Here is an 18,349-nt window from a genome sequence, read left to right as displayed (position 1 = left end):
CTGCATTTTGTGACAAAAAGCATCAGTGGATGATGAGAATGTCAGTTTTGACAAAGAACACTGATCATTACTAAAATGCTCCAATTGAGCTGTTAGAATGTCAGAAACAAGCTTTCTGAGCTGAGAACTGCATTTTGTGACATAGTTCATCAGTGGATGATGAGAATGTCAGTTTTGACAAAGAACACTGTTCATTACTGAAATGCTCCAATTGAGCTGTTAGAATGTCAGAAACAAGCTTTCTGAGCTGAGAACTGCATTTTGTGACAAAAAGCATCAGTGGATGATGAGAATGTCAGTTTTGACAAAGAACACTGATCATTACTAAAATGCTCCAATTGAGCTGTTAGAATGTCAGAAACAAGCTTTCTGAGCTGAGAACTGCATTTTGTGACATAGTTCATCAGTGGATGATGAGAATGTCAGTTTTGACAAAGAACACTGTTCATTACTAAAATGCTCCAATTGAGCTGTTAGAATGTCAGAAACAAGCTTTCTGAGCTGAGAACTGCATTTTGTGACAAAGTTCATCAGTGGATGATGAGAATGTCAGCTTTGACAAAGAACACTGATCATTACTAAAATGCTCCAATTGAGCTGTTCGAATGTCAGAAACAAGCTTTCTGAGCTGAGAAATGCATTTTGTGACAAAGTGCTTCAGTGGATGATGAGAGTGTCAGTTTTGACAAAGAACACAGTTCATTACTAAAATGCTCTAATTGAGCTGTTAGAATGTCAGAAACAAGCTTTCTGAGCTGAGAACTGCATTTTGTGACAAAAAGCATCAGTGGATGATGAGAATGTCAGTTTTGACAAAGAACACTGATCATTACTAAAATGCTCCAATTGAGCTGTTAGAATGTCAGAAACAAGCTTTCTGAGCTGAGAACTGCATTTTGTGACATAGTTCATCAGTGGATGATGAGAATGTCAGTTTTGACAAAGAACACTGTTCATTACTAAAATGCTCTAATTGAGCTGTTAGAATGTTAGAAACAAGCTTTCTGAGCTGAGAACTGCATTTTTTGACATAGTTCATCAGTGGATGATGAGAATGTCAGTTTTGACAAAGAACACTGTTCATTACTTAAATGCTCCAATTGAGCTGTTAGAATGTCAGAAACAAGCTTTCTGAGCTGAAAACTGCATTTTGTGACAAAACGCATCAGTGGATGATGAGAATGTCAGTTTTGACAAAGAACACTGATCATTACTAAAATGCTCCAATTGAGCTGTTAGAATGTCAGAAACAAGCTTTCTGAGCTGAGAACTGCATTTTGTGACAAAAAGCGTCAGTGGATGATGAGAATGTCAGTTTTGACAAAGAACACTGATCATTACTAAAATGCTCCAATTGAGCTGTTAGAATGTTAGAAACAAGCTTTCTGAGCTGAGAAATGCATTTTGTGACAAAGTGCTTCAGTGGATGATGAGAATGTCAGTTTTGACAAAGAACACTGTTCATTACTAAAATGCTCTAATTGAGCTGTTAGAATGTCAGAAACAAGCTTTCTGAGCTGAGAACTGCATTTTGTGACATAGTTCATCAGTGGATGATGAGAATGTCAGTTTTGACAAAGAACACTGTTCATTACTGAAATGCTCCAATTGAGCTGTTAGAATGTCAGAAACAAATTTTCTGAGCTGAGAAATGCATTTTGTGACAAAGTGCATCAGTGGATGATGAGAATGTCAGTTTTGACAAAGAACACTGATCATCACTAAAATGCTCCAATTAAGCTGTTAGAATGTCAGAAACAAGCTTTCTGAGCTGAGAACTGCATTTTGTGACAAAAAGCATCAGTGGATGATGAGAATGTCAGTTTTGACAAAGAACACTGATCATTACTAAAATGCTCCAATTGAGCTGTTAGAATGTCAGAAACAAGCTTTCTGAGCTGAGAAATGCATTTTGTGACAAAGTGCTTCAGTGGATGATGAGAATGTCAGTTTTGACAAAGAACACTGTTCATTACTAAAATGCTCTAATTGAGCTGTTAGAATGTCAGAAACAAGCTTTCTGAGCTGAGAACTGCATTTTGTGACATAGTTCATCAGTGGATGATGAGAATGTCAGTTTTGACAAAGAACACTGTTCATTACTGAAATGCTCCAATTGAGCTGTTAGAATGTCAGAAACAAGCTTTCTGAGCTGAGAAATGCATTTTGTGACAAAGTGCTTCAGTGGATGATGAGAATGTCAGTTTTGACAAAGAACACTGTTCATTACTGAAATGCTCCAATTGAGCTGTTAGAATGTCAGAAACAAATTTTCTGAGCTGAGAAATGCATTTTGTGACAAAGTGCATCAGTGGATGATGAGAATGTCAGTTTTGACAAAGAACACTGATCATCACTAAAATGCTCCAATTAAGCTGTTAGAATGTCAGAAACAAGCTTTCTGAGCTGAGAACTGCATTTTGTGACATAGTTCATCAGTGGATGATGAGAATGTCAGTTTTGACAAAGAACACTGTTCATTACTAAAATGCTCTAATTGAGCTGTTAGAATGTCAGAAACAACTTTCTGAGCTGAGAAATGCATTTTGTGACAAAAAGCATCAGTGGATGATGAGAATGTCAGTTTTGACAAAGAACACTGATCATTACTAAAATGCTCCAATTGAGCTGTTAGAATGTCAGAAACAAGCTTTCTGAGCTGAGAAATGCATTTTGTGACATAGTTCATCAGTGGATGATGAGAATGTCAGTTTTGACAAAGAACACTGTTCATTACTAAAATGCTCTAATTGAGCTGTTAGAATGTTAGAAACAAGCTTTCTGAGCTGAGAACTGCATTTTTTGACATAGTTCATCAGTGGATGATGAGAATGTCAGTTTTGACAAAGAACACTGTTCATTACTTAAATGCTCCAATTGAGCTGTTAGAATGTCAGAAACAAGCTTTCTGAGCTGAAAACTGCATTTTGTGACAAAACGCATCAGTGGATGATGAGAATGTCAGTTTTGACAAAGAACACTGATCATTACTAAAATGCTCCAATTGAGCTGTTAGAATGTCAGAAACAAGCTTTCTGAGCTGAGAACTGCATTTTGTGACAAAAAGCGTCAGTGGATGATGAGAATGTCAGTTTTGACAAAGAACACTGATCATTACTAAAATGCTCCAATTGAGCTGTTAGAATGTCAGAAACAAGCTTTCTGAGCTGAGAAATGCATTTTGTGACAAAGTGCTTCAGTGGATGATGAGAATGTCAGTTTTGACAAAGAACACTGTTCATTACTAAAATGCTCTAATTGAGCTGTTAGAATGTCAGAAACAAGCTTTCTGAGCTGAGAACTGCATTTTGTGACATAGTTCATCAGTGGATGATGAGAATGTCAGTTTTGACAAAGAACACTGTTCATTACTGAAATGCTCCAATTGAGCTGTTAGAATGTCAGAAACAAATTTTCTGAGCTGAGAAATGCATTTTGTGACAAAGTGCATCAGTGGATGATGAGAATGTCAGTTTTGACAAAGAACACTGATCATCACTAAAATGCTCCAATTAAGCTGTTAGAATGTCAGAAACAAGCTTTCTGAGCTGAGAACTGCATTTTGTGACATAGTTCATCAGTGGATGATGAGAATGTCAGTTTTGACAAAGAACACTGTTCATTACTGAAATGCTCCAATTGAGCTGTTAGAATGTCAGAAACAAGCTTTCTGAGCTGAGAAATGCATTTTTTGACAAAAAGCATCAGTGGATGATGAGAATGTCAGTTTTGACAAAGAACACTGATCATTACTAAAATGCTCCAATTGAGCTGTTAGAATGTCAGAAACAAGCTTTCTGAGCTGAGAACTGCATTTTGTGACATAGTTCATCAGTGGATGATGAGAATGTCAGTTTTGACAAAGAACACTGTTCATTACTGAAATGCTCCAATTGAGCTGTTAGAATGTCAGAAACAAGCTTTCTGAGCTGAGAACTGCATTTTGTGACAAAAAGCATCAGTGGATGATGAGAATGTCAGTTTTGACAAAGAACACTGATCATTACTAAAATGCTCCAATTGAGCTGTTAGAATGTCAGAAACAAGCTTTCTGAGCTGAGAAATGCATTTTGTGACAAAGTGCTTCAGTGGATGATGAGAATGTCAGTTTTGACAAAGAACACTGTTCATTACTAAAATGCTCTAATTGAGCTGTTAGAATGTCAGAAACAAGCTTTCTGAGCTGAGAACTGCATTTTGTGACAAAAAGCATCAGTGGATGATGAGAATGTCAGTTTTGACAAAGAACACTGATCATTACTAAAATGCTCCAATTGAGCTGTTAGAATGTCAGAAACAAGCTTTCTGAGCTGAGAACTGCATTTTGTGACATAGTTCATCAGTGGATGATGAGAATGTCAGTTTTGACAAAGAACACTGTTCATTACTGAAATGCTCCAATTGAGCTGTTAGAATGTCAGAAACAAATTTTCTGAGCTGAGAAATGCATTTTGTGACAAAGTGCATCAGTGGATGATGAGAATGTCAGTTTTGACAAAGAACACTGATCATCACTAAAATGCTCCAATTAAGCTGTTAGAATGTCAGAAACAAGCTTTCTGAGCTGAGAACTGCATTTTGTGACATAGTTCATCAGTGGATGATGAGAATGTCAGTTTTGACAAAGAACACTGATCATTACTAAAATGCTCCAATTGAGCTGTTAGAATGTCAGAAACAAGCTTTCTGAGCTGAGAACTGCATTTTGTGACATAGTTCATCAGTGGATGATGAGAATGTCAGTTTTGACAAAGAACACTGTTCATTACTAAAATGCTCTAATTGAGCTGTTAGAATGTTAGAAACAAGCTTTCTGAGCTGAGAACTGCATTTTTTGACATAGTTCATCAGTGGATGATGAGAATGTCAGTTTTGACAAAGAACACTGTTCATTACTTAAATGCTCCAATTGAGCTGTTAGAATGTCAGAAACAAGCTTTCTGAGCTGAGAACTGCATTTTGTGACATAGTTCATCAGTGGATGATGAGAATGTCAGTTTTGACAAAGAACACTGTTCATTACTAAAATGCTCCAATTGAGCTGTTAGAATGTCAGAAACAAGCTTTCTGAGCTGAGAAATGCATTTTGTGACAAAGTGAATCAGTGGATGATGAGAATGTCAGTTTTGACAAAGAACACTGTTCATTACTGAAATGCTCCAATTGAGCTGTTAGAATGTCAGAAACAAGCTTTCTGAGCTGAGAAATGCATTTTTTGACAAAAAGCATCAGTGGATGATGAGAATGTCAGTTTTGACAAAGAACACTGATCATTACTAAAATGCTCCAATTGAGCTTTTAGAATGTCAGAAACAAGCTTTCTGAGCTGAGAACTGCATTTTGTGACATAGTTCATCAGTGGATGATGAGAATGTCAGTTTTGACAAAGAACACTGATCATTACTAAAATGCTCCAATTGAGCTGTTAGAATGTCAGAAAAAAGCTTTCTGAGCTGAGAAGTGCATTTTGTGACAAAGTGCTTCAGTGGATGATGAGAATGTCAGTTTTGACAAAGAACACTGATCATTACTAAAATGCTCCAATTGAGCTGTTAGAATGTCAGAAACAAGCTTTCTGAGCTGAGAACTGCATTTTGTGACAAAAAGCATCAGTGGATGATGAGAATGTCAGTTTTGACAAAGAACACTGATCATTACTAAAATGCTCCAATTGAGCTGTTAGAATGTCAGAAACAAGCTTTCTGAGCTGAGAACTGCATTTTGTGACATAGTTCATCAGTGGATGATGAGAATGTCAGTTTTGACAAAGAACACTGTTCATTACTGAAATGCTCCAATTGAGCTGTTAGAATGTCAGAAACAAGCTTTCTGAGCTGAGAACTGCATTTTGTGACAAAAAGCATCAGTGGATGATGAGAATGTCAGTTTTGACAAAGAACACTGATCATTACTAAAATGCTCCAATTGAGCTGTTAGAATGTCAGAAACAAGCTTTCTGAGCTGAGAACTGCATTTTGTGACATAGTTCATCAGTGGATGATGAGAATGTCAGTTTTGACAAAGAACACTGTTCATTACTAAAATGCTCCAATTGAGCTGTTAGAATGTCAGAAACAAGCTTTCTGAGCTGAGAACTGCATTTTGTGACAAAGTTCATCAGTGGATGATGAGAATGTCAGCTTTGACAAAGAACACTGATCATTACTAAAATGCTCCAATTGAGCTGTTCGAATGTCAGAAACAAGCTTTCTGAGCTGAGAAATGCATTTTGTGACAAAGTGCTTCAGTGGATGATGAGAGTGTCAGTTTTGACAAAGAACACTGTTCATTACTAAAATGCTCTAATTGAGCTGTTAGAATGTCAGAAACAAGCTTTCTGAGCTGAGAACTGCATTTTGTGACAAAAAGCATCAGTGGATGATGAGAATGTCAGTTTTGACAAAGAACACTGATCATTACTAAAATGCTCCAATTGAGTTGTTAGAATGTCAGAAACAAGCTTTCTGAGCTGAGAAATGCATTTTGTGACAAAGTGCTTCAGTGGATGATGAGAATGTCAGTTTTGACAAAGAACACTGTTCATTACTGAAATGCTCCAATTGAGCTGTTAGAATGTCAGAAACAAGCTTTCTGAGCTGAGAAATGCATTTTTTGACAAAAAGCATCAGTGGATGATGAGAATGTCAGTTTTGACAAAGAACACTGATCATTACTAAAATGCTCCAATTGAGCTGTTAGAATGTCAGAAACAAGCTTTCTGAGCTGAGAAATGCATTTTGTGACAAAGTGCATCAGTGGATGATGAGAATGTCAGTTTTGACAAAGAACACTGATCATCACTAAAATGCTCCAATTAAGCTGTTAGAATGTCAGAAACAAGCTTTCTGAGCTGAGAACTGCATTTTGTGACATAGTTCATCAGTGGATGATGAGAATGTCAGTTTTGACAAAGAACACTGTTCATTACTGAAATGCTCCAATTGAGCTGTTAGAATGTCAGAAACAAGCTTTCTGAGCTGAGAAATGCATTTTTTGACAAAAAGCATCAGTGGATGATGAGAATGTCAGTTTTGACAAAGAACACTGATCATTACTAAAATGCTCCAATTGAGCTGTTAGAATGTCAGAAACAAGCTTTCTGAGCTGAGAACTGCATTTTGTGACATAGTTCATCAGTGGATGATGAGAATGTCAGTTTTGACAAAGAACACTGTTCATTACTGAAATGCTCCAATTGAGCTGTTAGAATGTCAGAAACAAGCTTTCTGAGCTGAGAACTGCATTTTGTGACAAAAAGCATCAGTGGATGATGAGAATGTCAGTTTTGACAAAGAACACTGATCATTACTAAAATGCTCCAATTGAGCTGTTAGAATGTCAGAAACAAGCTTTCTGAGCTGAGAAATGCATTTTGTGACAAAGTGCTTCAGTGGATGATGAGAATGTCAGTTTTGACAAAGAACACTGTTCATTACTAAAATGCTCTAATTGAGCTGTTAGAATGTCAGAAACAAGCTTTCTGAGCTGAGAACTGCATTTTGTGACAAAAAGCATCAGTGGATGATGAGAATGTCAGTTTTGACAAAGAACACTGATCATTACTAAAATGCTCCAATTGAGCTGTTAGAATGTCAGAAACAAGCTTTCTGAGCTGAGAACTGCATTTTGTGACATAGTTCATCAGTGGATGATGAGAATGTCAGTTTTGACAAAGAACACTGTTCATTACTGAAATGCTCCAATTGAGCTGTTAGAATGTCAGAAACAAATTTTCTGAGCTGAGAAATGCATTTTGTGACAAAGTGCATCAGTGGATGATGAGAATGTCAGTTTTGACAAAGAACACTGATCATCACTAAAATGCTCCAATTAAGCTGTTAGAATGTCAGAAACAAGCTTTCTGAGCTGAGAACTGCATTTTGTGACATAGTTCATCAGTGGATGATGAGAATGTCAGTTTTGACAAAGAACACTGATCATTACTAAAATGCTCCAATTGAGCTGTTAGAATGTCAGAAACAAGCTTTCTGAGCTGAGAACTGCATTTTGTGACATAGTTCATCAGTGGATGATGAGAATGTCAGTTTTGACAAAGAACACTGTTCATTACTAAAATGCTCTAATTGAGCTGTTAGAATGTTAGAAACAAGCTTTCTGAGCTGAGAACTGCATTTTTTGACATAGTTCATCAGTGGATGATGAGAATGTCAGTTTTGACAAAGAACACTGTTCATTACTTAAATGCTCCAATTGAGCTGTTAGAATGTCAGAAACAAGCTTTCTGAGCTGAAAACTGCATTTTGTGACAAAACGCATCAGTGGATGATGAGAATGTCAGTTTTGACAAAGAACACTGATCATTACTAAAATGCTCCAATTGAGCTGTTAGAATGTCAGAAACAAGCTTTCTGAGCTGAGAACTGCATTTTGTGACAAAAAGCATCAGTGGATGATGAGAATGTCAGTTTTGACAAAGAACACTGATCATTACTAAAATGCTCCAATTGAGCTGTTAGAATGTCAGAAACAAGCTTTCTGAGCTGAGAAATGCATTTTGTGACAAAGTGCTTCAGTGGATGATGAGAATGTCAGTTTTGACAAAGAACACTGTTCATTACTAAAATGCTCTAATTGAGCTGTTAGAATGTCAGAAACAAGCTTTCTGAGCTGAGAACTGCATTTTGTGACATAGTTCATCAGTGGATGATGAGAATGTCAGTTTTGACAAAGAACACTGTTCATTACTGAAATGCTCCAATTGAGCTGTTAGAATGTCAGAAACAAGCTTTCTGAGCTGAGAAATGCATTTTTTGACAAAAAGCATCAGTGGATGATGAGAATGTCAGTTTTGACAAAGAACACTGATCATTACTAAAATGCTCCAATTGAGCTGTTAGAATGTCAGAAACAAGCTTTCTGAGCTGAGAACTGCATTTTGTGACATAGTTCATCAGTGGATGATGAGAATGTCAGTTTTGACAAAGAACACTGTTCATTACTGAAATGCTCCAAATGAGCTGTTAGAATGTCAGAAACAAGCTTTCTGAGCTGAGAACTGCATTTTGTGACAAAAAGCATCAGTGGATGATGAGAATGTCAGTTTTGACAAAGAACACTGATCATTACTAAAATGCTCCAATTGAGCTGTTAGAATGTCAGAAACAAGCTTTCTGAGCTGAGAACTGCATTTTGTTACATAGTTCATCAGTGGATGATGAGAATGTCAGTTTTGACAAAGAACACTGTTCATTACTAAAATGCTCCAATTGAGCTGTTAGAATGTCAGAAACAAGCTTTCTGAGCTGAGAACTGCATTTTGTGACAAAGTTCATCAGTGGATGATGAGAATGTCAGTTTTGACAAAGAACACTGATCATTACTAAAATGCTCCAATTGAGCTGTTAGAATGTCAGAAACAAGCTTTCTGAGCTGAGAAATGCATTTTGTGACATAGTTCATCAGTGGATGATGAGAATGTCAGTTTTGACAAAGAACACTGTTCATTACTAAAATGCTCTAATTGAGCTGTTAGAATGTTAGAAACAAGCTTTCTGAGCTGAGAACTGCATTTTTTGACATAGTTCATCAGTGGATGATGAGAATGTCAGTTTTGACAAAGAACACTGTTCATTACTTAAATGCTCCAATTGAGCTGTTAGAATGTCAGAAACAAGCTTTCTGAGCTGAAAACTGCATTTTGTGACAAAACGCATCAGTGGATGATGAGAATGTCAGTTTTGACAAAGAACACTGATCATTACTAAAATGCTCCAATTGAGCTGTTAGAATGTCAGAAACAAGCTTTCTGAGCTGAGAACTGCATTTTGTGACAAAAAGCGTCAGTGGATGATGAGAATGTCAGTTTTGACAAAGAACACTGATCATTACTAAAATGCTCCAATTGAGCTGTTAGAATGTCAGAAACAAGCTTTCTGAGCTGAGAAATGCATTTTGTGACAAAGTGCTTCAGTGGATGATGAGAATGTCAGTTTTGACAAAGAACACTGTTCATTACTAAAATGCTCTAATTGAGCTGTTAGAATGTCAGAAACAAGCTTTCTGAGCTGAGAACTGCATTTTGTGACATAGTTCATCAGTGGATGATGAGAATGTCAGTTTTGACAAAGAACACTGTTCATTACTGAAATGCTCCAATTGAGCTGTTAGAATGTCAGAAACAAATTTTCTGAGCTGAGAAATGCATTTTGTGACAAAGTGCATCAGTGGATGATGAGAATGTCAGTTTTGACAAAGAACACTGATCATCACTAAAATGCTCCAATTAAGCTGTTAGAATGTCAGAAACAAGCTTTCTGAGCTGAGAACTGCATTTTGTGACATAGTTCATCAGTGGATGATGAGAATGTCAGTTTTGACAAAGAACACTGTTCATTACTGAAATGCTCCAATTGAGCTGTTAGAATGTCAGAAACAAGCTTTCTGAGCTGAGAAATGCATTTTTTGACAAAAAGCATCAGTGGATGATGAGAATGTCAGTTTTGACAAAGAACACTGATCATTACTAAAATGCTCCAATTGAGCTGTTAGAATGTCAGAAACAAGCTTTCTGAGCTGAGAACTGCATTTTGTGACATAGTTCATCAGTGGATGATGAGAATGTCAGTTTTGACAAAGAACACTGTTCATTACTGAAATGCTCCAATTGAGCTGTTAGAATGTCAGAAACAAGCTTTCTGAGCTGAGAACTGCATTTTGTGACAAAAAGCATCAGTGGATGATGAGAATGTCAGTTTTGACAAAGAACACTGATCATTACTAAAATGCTCCAATTGAGCTGTTAGAATGTCAGAAACAAGCTTTCTGAGCTGAGAAATGCATTTTGTGACAAAGTGCTTCAGTGGATGATGAGAATGTCAGTTTTGACAAAGAACACTGTTCATTACTAAAATGCTCTAATTGAGCTGTTAGAATGTCAGAAACAAGCTTTCTGAGCTGAGAACTGCATTTTGTGACAAAAAGCATCAGTGGATGATGAGAATGTCAGTTTTGACAAAGAACACTGATCATTACTAAAATGCTCCAATTGAGCTGTTAGAATGTCAGAAACAAGCTTTCTGAGCTGAGAACTGCATTTTGTGACATAGTTCATCAGTGGATGATGAGAATGTCAGTTTTGACAAAGAACACTGTTCATTACTAAAATGCTCTAATTGAGCTGTTAGAATGTTAGAAACAAGCTTTCTGAGCTGAGAACTGCATTTTTTGACATAGTTCATCAGTGGATGATGAGAATGTCAGTTTTGACAAAGAACACTGTTCATTACTTAAATGCTCCAATTGAGCTGTTAGAATGTCAGAAACAAGCTTTCTGAGCTGAGAACTGCATTTTGTGACATAGTTCATCAGTGGATGATGAGAATGTCAGTTTTGACAAAGAACACTGTTCATTACTAAAATGCTCCAATTGAGCTGTTAGAATGTCAGAAACAAGCTTTCTGAGCTGAGAAATGCATTTTGTGACAAAGTGAATCAGTGGATGATGAGAATGTCAGTTTTGACAAAGAACACTGTTCATTACTGAAATGCTCCAATTGAGCTGTTAGAATGTCAGAAACAAGCTTTCTGAGCTGAGAAATGCATTTTTTGACAAAAAGCATCAGTGGATGATGAGAATGTCAGTTTTGACAAAGAACACTGATCATTACTAAAATGCTCCAATTGAGCTTTTAGAATGTCAGAAACAAGCTTTCTGAGCTGAGAACTGCATTTTGTGACATAGTTCATCAGTGGATGATGAGAATGTCAGTTTTGACAAAGAACACTGATCATTACTAAAATGCTCCAATTGAGCTGTTAGAATGTCAGAAAAAAGCTTTCTGAGCTGAGAAGTGCATTTTGTGACAAAGTGCTTCAGTGGATGATGAGAATGTCAGTTTTGACAAAGAACACTGATCATTACTAAAATGCTCCAATTGAGCTGTTAGAATGTCAGAAACAAGCTTTCTGAGCTGAGAACTGCATTTTGTGACAAAAAGCATCAGTGGATGATGAGAATGTCAGTTTTGACAAAGAACACTGATCATTACTAAAATGCTCCAATTGAGCTGTTAGAATGTCAGAAACAAGCTTTCTGAGCTGAGAACTGCATTTTGTGACATAGTTCATCAGTGGATGATGAGAATGTCAGTTTTGACAAAGAACACTGTTCATTACTGAAATGCTCCAATTGAGCTGTTAGAATGTCAGAAACAAGCTTTCTGAGCTGAGAACTGCATTTTGTGACAAAAAGCATCAGTGGATGATGAGAATGTCAGTTTTGACAAAGAACACTGATCATTACTAAAATGCTCCAATTGAGCTGTTAGAATGTCAGAAACAAGCTTTCTGAGCTGAGAACTGCATTTTGTGACATAGTTCATCAGTGGATGATGAGAATGTCAGTTTTGACAAAGAACACTGTTCATTACTAAAATGCTCCAATTGAGCTGTTAGAATGTCAGAAACAAGCTTTCTGAGCTGAGAACTGCATTTTGTGACAAAGTTCATCAGTGGATGATGAGAATGTCAGCTTTGACAAAGAACACTGATCATTACTAAAATGCTCCAATTGAGCTGTTCGAATGTCAGAAACAAGCTTTCTGAGCTGAGAAATGCATTTTGTGACAAAGTGCTTCAGTGGATGATGAGAGTGTCAGTTTTGACAAAGAACACTGTTCATTACTAAAATGCTCTAATTGAGCTGTTAGAATGTCAGAAACAAGCTTTCTGAGCTGAGAACTGCATTTTGTGACAAAAAGCATCAGTGGATGATGAGAATGTCAGTTTTGACAAAGAACACTGATCATTACTAAAATGCTCCAATTGAGTTGTTAGAATGTCAGAAACAAGCTTTCTGAGCTGAGAAATGCATTTTGTGACAAAGTGCTTCAGTGGATGATGAGAATGTCAGTTTTGACAAAGAACACTGTTCATTACTGAAATGCTCCAATTGAGCTGTTAGAATGTCAGAAACAAGCTTTCTGAGCTGAGAAATACATTTTTTGACAAAAAGCATCAGTGGATGATGAGAATGTCAGTTTTGACAAAGAACACTGATCATTACTAAAATGCTCCAATTGAGCTGTTAGAATGTCAGAAACAAGCTTTCTGAGCTGAGAAATGCATTTTGTGACAAAGTGCATCAGTGGATGATGAGAATGTCAGTTTTGACAAAGAACACTGATCATCACTAAAATGCTCCAATTAAGCTGTTAGAATGTCAGAAACAAGCTTTCTGAGCTGAGAACTGCATTTTGTGACATAGTTCATCAGTGGATGATGAGAATGTCAGTTTTGACAAAGAACACTGTTCATTACTGAAATGCTCCAATTGAGCTGTTAGAATGTCAGAAACAAGCTTTCTGAGCTGAGAAATGCATTTTTTGACAAAAAGCATCAGTGGATGATGAGAATGTCAGTTTTGACAAAGAACACTGATCATTACTAAAATGCTCCAATTGAGCTGTTAGAATGTCAGAAACAAGCTTTCTGAGCTGAGAACTGCATTTTGTGACATAGTTCATCAGTGGATGATGAGAATGTCAGTTTTGACAAAGAACACTGTTCATTACTGAAATGCTCCAATTGAGCTGTTAGAATGTCAGAAACAAGCTTTCTGAGCTGAGAACTGCATTTTGTGACAAAAAGCATCAGTGGATGATGAGAATGTCAGTTTTGACAAAGAACACTGATCATTACTAAAATGCTCCAATTGAGCTGTTAGAATGTCAGAAACAAGCTTTCTGAGCTGAGAAATGCATTTTGTGACAAAGTGCTTCAGTGGATGATGAGAATGTCAGTTTTGACAAAGAACACTGTTCATTACTAAAATGCTCTAATTGAGCTGTTAGAATGTCAGAAACAAGCTTTCTGAGCTGAGAACTGCATTTTGTGACAAAAAGCATCAGTGGATGATGAGAATGTCAGTTTTGACAAAGAACACTGATCATTACTAAAATGCTCCAATTGAGCTGTTAGAATGTCAGAAACAAGCTTTCTGAGCTGAGAACTGCATTTTGTGACATAGTTCATCAGTGGATGATGAGAATGTCAGTTTTGACAAAGAACACTGTTCATTACTGAAATGCTCCAATTGAGCTGTTAGAATGTCAGAAACAAATTTTCTGAGCTGAGAAATGCATTTTGTGACAAAGTGCATCAGTGGATGATGAGAATGTCAGTTTTGACAAAGAACACTGATCATCACTAAAATGCTCCAATTAAGCTGTTAGAATGTCAGAAACAAGCTTTCTGAGCTGAGAACTGCATTTTGTGACATAGTTCATCAGTGGATGATGAGAATGTCAGTTTTGACAAAGAACACTGATCATTACTAAAATGCTCCAATTGAGCTGTTAGAATGTCAGAAACAAGCTTTCTGAGCTGAGAACTGCATTTTGTGACATAGTTCATCAGTGGATGATGAGAATGTCAGTTTTGACAAAGAACACTGTTCATTACTAAAATGCTCTAATTGAGCTGTTAGAATGTTAGAAACAAGCTTTCTGAGCTGAGAACTGCATTTTTTGACATAGTTCATCAGTGGATGATGAGAATGTCAGTTTTGACAAAGAACACTGTTCATTACTTAAATGCTCCAATTGAGCTGTTAGAATGTCAGAAACAAGCTTTCTGAGCTGAAAACTGCATTTTGTGACAAAACGCATCAGTGGATGATGAGAATGTCAGTTTTGACAAAGAACACTGATCATTACTAAAATGCTCCAATTGAGCTGTTAGAATGTCAGAAACAAGCTTTCTGAGCTGAGAACTGCATTTTGTGACAAAAAGCATCAGTGGATGATGAGAATGTCAGTTTTGACAAAGAACACTGATCATTACTAAAATGCTCCAATTGAGCTGTTAGAATGTCAGAAACAAGCTTTCTGAGCTGAGAAATGCATTTTGTGACAAAGTGCTTCAGTGGATGATGAGAATGTCAGTTTTGACAAAGAACACTGTTCATTACTAAAATGCTCTAATTGAGCTGTTAGAATGTCAGAAACAAGCTTTCTGAGCTGAGAACTGCATTTTGTGACATAGTTCATCAGTGGATGATGAGAATGTCAGTTTTGACAAAGAACACTGTTCATTACTGAAATGCTCCAATTGAGCTGTTAGAATGTCAGAAACAAGCTTTCTGAGCTGAGAAATGCATTTTTTGACAAAAAGCATCAGTGGATGATGAGAATGTCAGTTTTGACAAAGAACACTGATCATTACTAAAATGCTCCAATTGAGCTGTTAGAATGTCAGAAACAAGCTTTCTGAGCTGAGAACTGCATTTTGTGACATAGTTCATCAGTGGATGATGAGAATGTCAGTTTTGACAAAGAACACTGTTCATTACTGAAATGCTCCAAATGAGCTGTTAGAATGTCAGAAACAAGCTTTCTGAGCTGAGAACTGCATTTTGTGACAAAAAGCATCAGTGGATGATGAGAATGTCAGTTTTGACAAAGAACACTGATCATTACTAAAATGCTCCAATTGAGCTGTTAGAATGTCAGAAACAAGCTTTCTGAGCTGAGAACTGCATTTTGTTACATAGTTCATCAGTGGATGATGAGAATGTCAGTTTTGACAAAGAACACTGTTCATTACTAAAATGCTCCAATTGAGCTGTTAGAATGTCAGAAACAAGCTTTCTGAGCTGAGAACTGCATTTTGTGACAAAGTTCATCAGTGGATGATGAGAATGTCAGTTTTGACAAAGAACACTGATCATTACTAAAATGCTCCAATTGAGCTGTTAGAATGTCAGAAACAAGCTTTCTGAGCTGAGAACTGCATTTTGTGACAAAGTTCATCAGTGGATGATGAGAATGTCAGTTTTGACAAAGAACACTGTTCATTACTAAAATGCTCTAATTGAGCTGTTAGAATGTCAGAAACAAGCTTTCTGAGCTGAGAACTGCATTTTGTGACAAAAAGCATCAGTGGATGATGAGAATGTCAGTTTTGACAAAGAACACTGATCATTACTAAAATGCTCCAATTGAGCTGTTAGAATGTCAGAAACAAGCTTTCTGAGCTGAGAAATGCATTTTGTGACAAAGTGCTTCAGTGGATGATGAGAATGTCAGTTTTGACAAAAAAGACTGTTCATTACTAAAATGCTCTAATTGAGCTGTTAGAATGTCAGAAACAAGCTTTCTGAGCTGAAAACTGCATTTTGTGACAAAAAGCATCAGTGGATGATGAGAATGTAAGTTTTGACAAAGAACACTGATCATTACTAAAATGCTCCAATTGAGCTGTTAGAATGTCAGAAACAAGCTTTCTGAGCTGAGAAATGCATTTTGTGACAAAGTGCTTCAGTGGATGATGAGAATGTCAGTTTTGACAAAGAACACTGATCATTACTAAAATGCTCCAATTGAGCTGTTAGAATGTCAGAAACAAGCTTTCTGAGCTGAGAAATGCATTTTGTGACAAAGTGCTTCAGTGGATGATGAGAATGTCAGTTTTGACAAAAAAGACTGTTCATTACTAAAATGCTCTAATTGAGCTGTTAGAATGTCAGAAACAAGCTTTCTGAGCTGAAAACTGCATTTTGTGACAAAAAGCATCAGTGGATGATGAGAATGTAAGTTTTGACAAAGAACACTGTTCATTACTAAAATGCTCCAATTGAGCTGTTAGAATGTCAGAAACAAGCTTTCTGAGCTGAGAAATGCATTTTGTGACAAAGTGCTTCAGTGGATGATGAGAATGTCAGTTTTGACAAAGAACACTGTTCATTACTAAAATGCTCTAATTGAGCTGTTAGAATGTCAGAAACAAGCTTTCTGAGCTGAGAACTGCATTTTGTGACATAGTTCATCAGTGGATGATGAGAATGTCAGTTTTGACAAAGAAGACTGTTCATTACTAAAATGCTCTAATTGAGCTGTTAGAATGTTAGAAACAAGCTTTCTGAGCTGAGAACTGCATTTTGTGACATAGTTCATCAGTGGATGATGAGAATGTCAGTTTTGACAAAGAACACTGTTCATTACTATAATGCTCCAATTGAGCTGTTAGAATGTCAGAAACAAGCTTTCTGAGCTGAGAACTGCATTTTGTGACAAAAAGCATCAGTGGATGATGAGAATGTCAGTTTTGACAAAGAACACTGTTCATTACTGAAATGCTCCAATTGAGCTGTTAGAATGTCAGAAACAAATTTTCTGAGCTGAGAAATGCATTTTGTGACAAAGTGCATCAGTGGATGATGAGAATGTCAGTTTTGACAAAGAACACTGATCATCACTAAAATGCTCCAATTGAGCTGTTAGAATGTCAGAAACAAGCTTTCTGAGCTGAGAACTGCATTTTGTGACAAAGTGCATCAGTGGATGATGAGAATGTCAGTTTTGACAAAGAACACTGTTCATTACTGAAATGCTCCAATTGAGCTGTTAGAATGTCAGAAACAAGCTTTCTGAGCTGAAAACTGCATTTTGTGACAAAAAGCATCAGTGGATGATGAGAATGTCAGTTTTGACAAAGAACACTGATCATTACTAAAATGCTCCAATTGAGCTGTTAGAATGTCAGAAACAAGCTTTCTGAGCTGAGAAATGCATTTTGTGACAAAGTGCTTCAGTGGATGATGAGAATGTCAGTTTTGACAAAGAACACTGTTCATTACTAAAATGCTCTAATTGAGCTGTTAGAATGTCAGAAAAAGCTTTCTGAGCTGAAAACTGTATTTTGTTACAAAGTGCATCAGTTGATGATGAGAATGTCAGTTTTGACAAAGAACACTATTCATTACTAAAATGCTCCAATTGAGCTGTTAGAATGTCAGAAACAAGCTTTCTGAGCTGAGAACTGCATTTTGTGACAAAAAGCATCAGTGGATGATGAGAATGTCAGTTTTGACAAAGAACACTGATCATTACTAAAATGCTCCAATTGAGCTGTTAGAATGTCAGAAACAAGCTTTCTGAGCTGAAAACTGCATTTTGTGACAAAAAGCATCAGTGGATGATGAGAATGTCAGTTTTGACAAAGAACACTGATCATTACTAAAATGCTCCAATTGAGCTGTTAGAATGTCAGAAACAAGCTTTCTGAGCTGAGAACTGCATTTTGTGACATAGTTCATCAGTGGATGATGAGAATGTCAGTTTGGACAAAGAACACTGTTCATTACTGAAATGCTCCAATTGAGCTGTTAGAATGTCAGAAACAAGCTTTCTGAGCTGAGAACTGCATTTTGTGACAAAAAGCATCAGTGGATGATGAGAATGTCAGTTTTGACAAAGAACACTGATCATTACTAAAATGCTCCAATTGAGCTGTTAGAATGTCAGAAACAAGCTTTCTGAGCTGAGAACTGCATTTTGTGACATAGTTCATCAGTGGATGATGAGAATGTCAGTTTTGACAAAGAACACTG

The sequence above is a fragment of the Barbatula barbatula genome, assembly GCF_947034865.1.
Source record: "Barbatula barbatula genome assembly, chromosome: 17".
Lineage (NCBI taxonomy): Eukaryota > Metazoa > Chordata > Actinopteri > Cypriniformes > Nemacheilidae > Barbatula > Barbatula barbatula.
The sequence above is the reverse complement of the archived record's forward strand: the minus strand, read 5'-3'. Positions refer to the sequence as shown.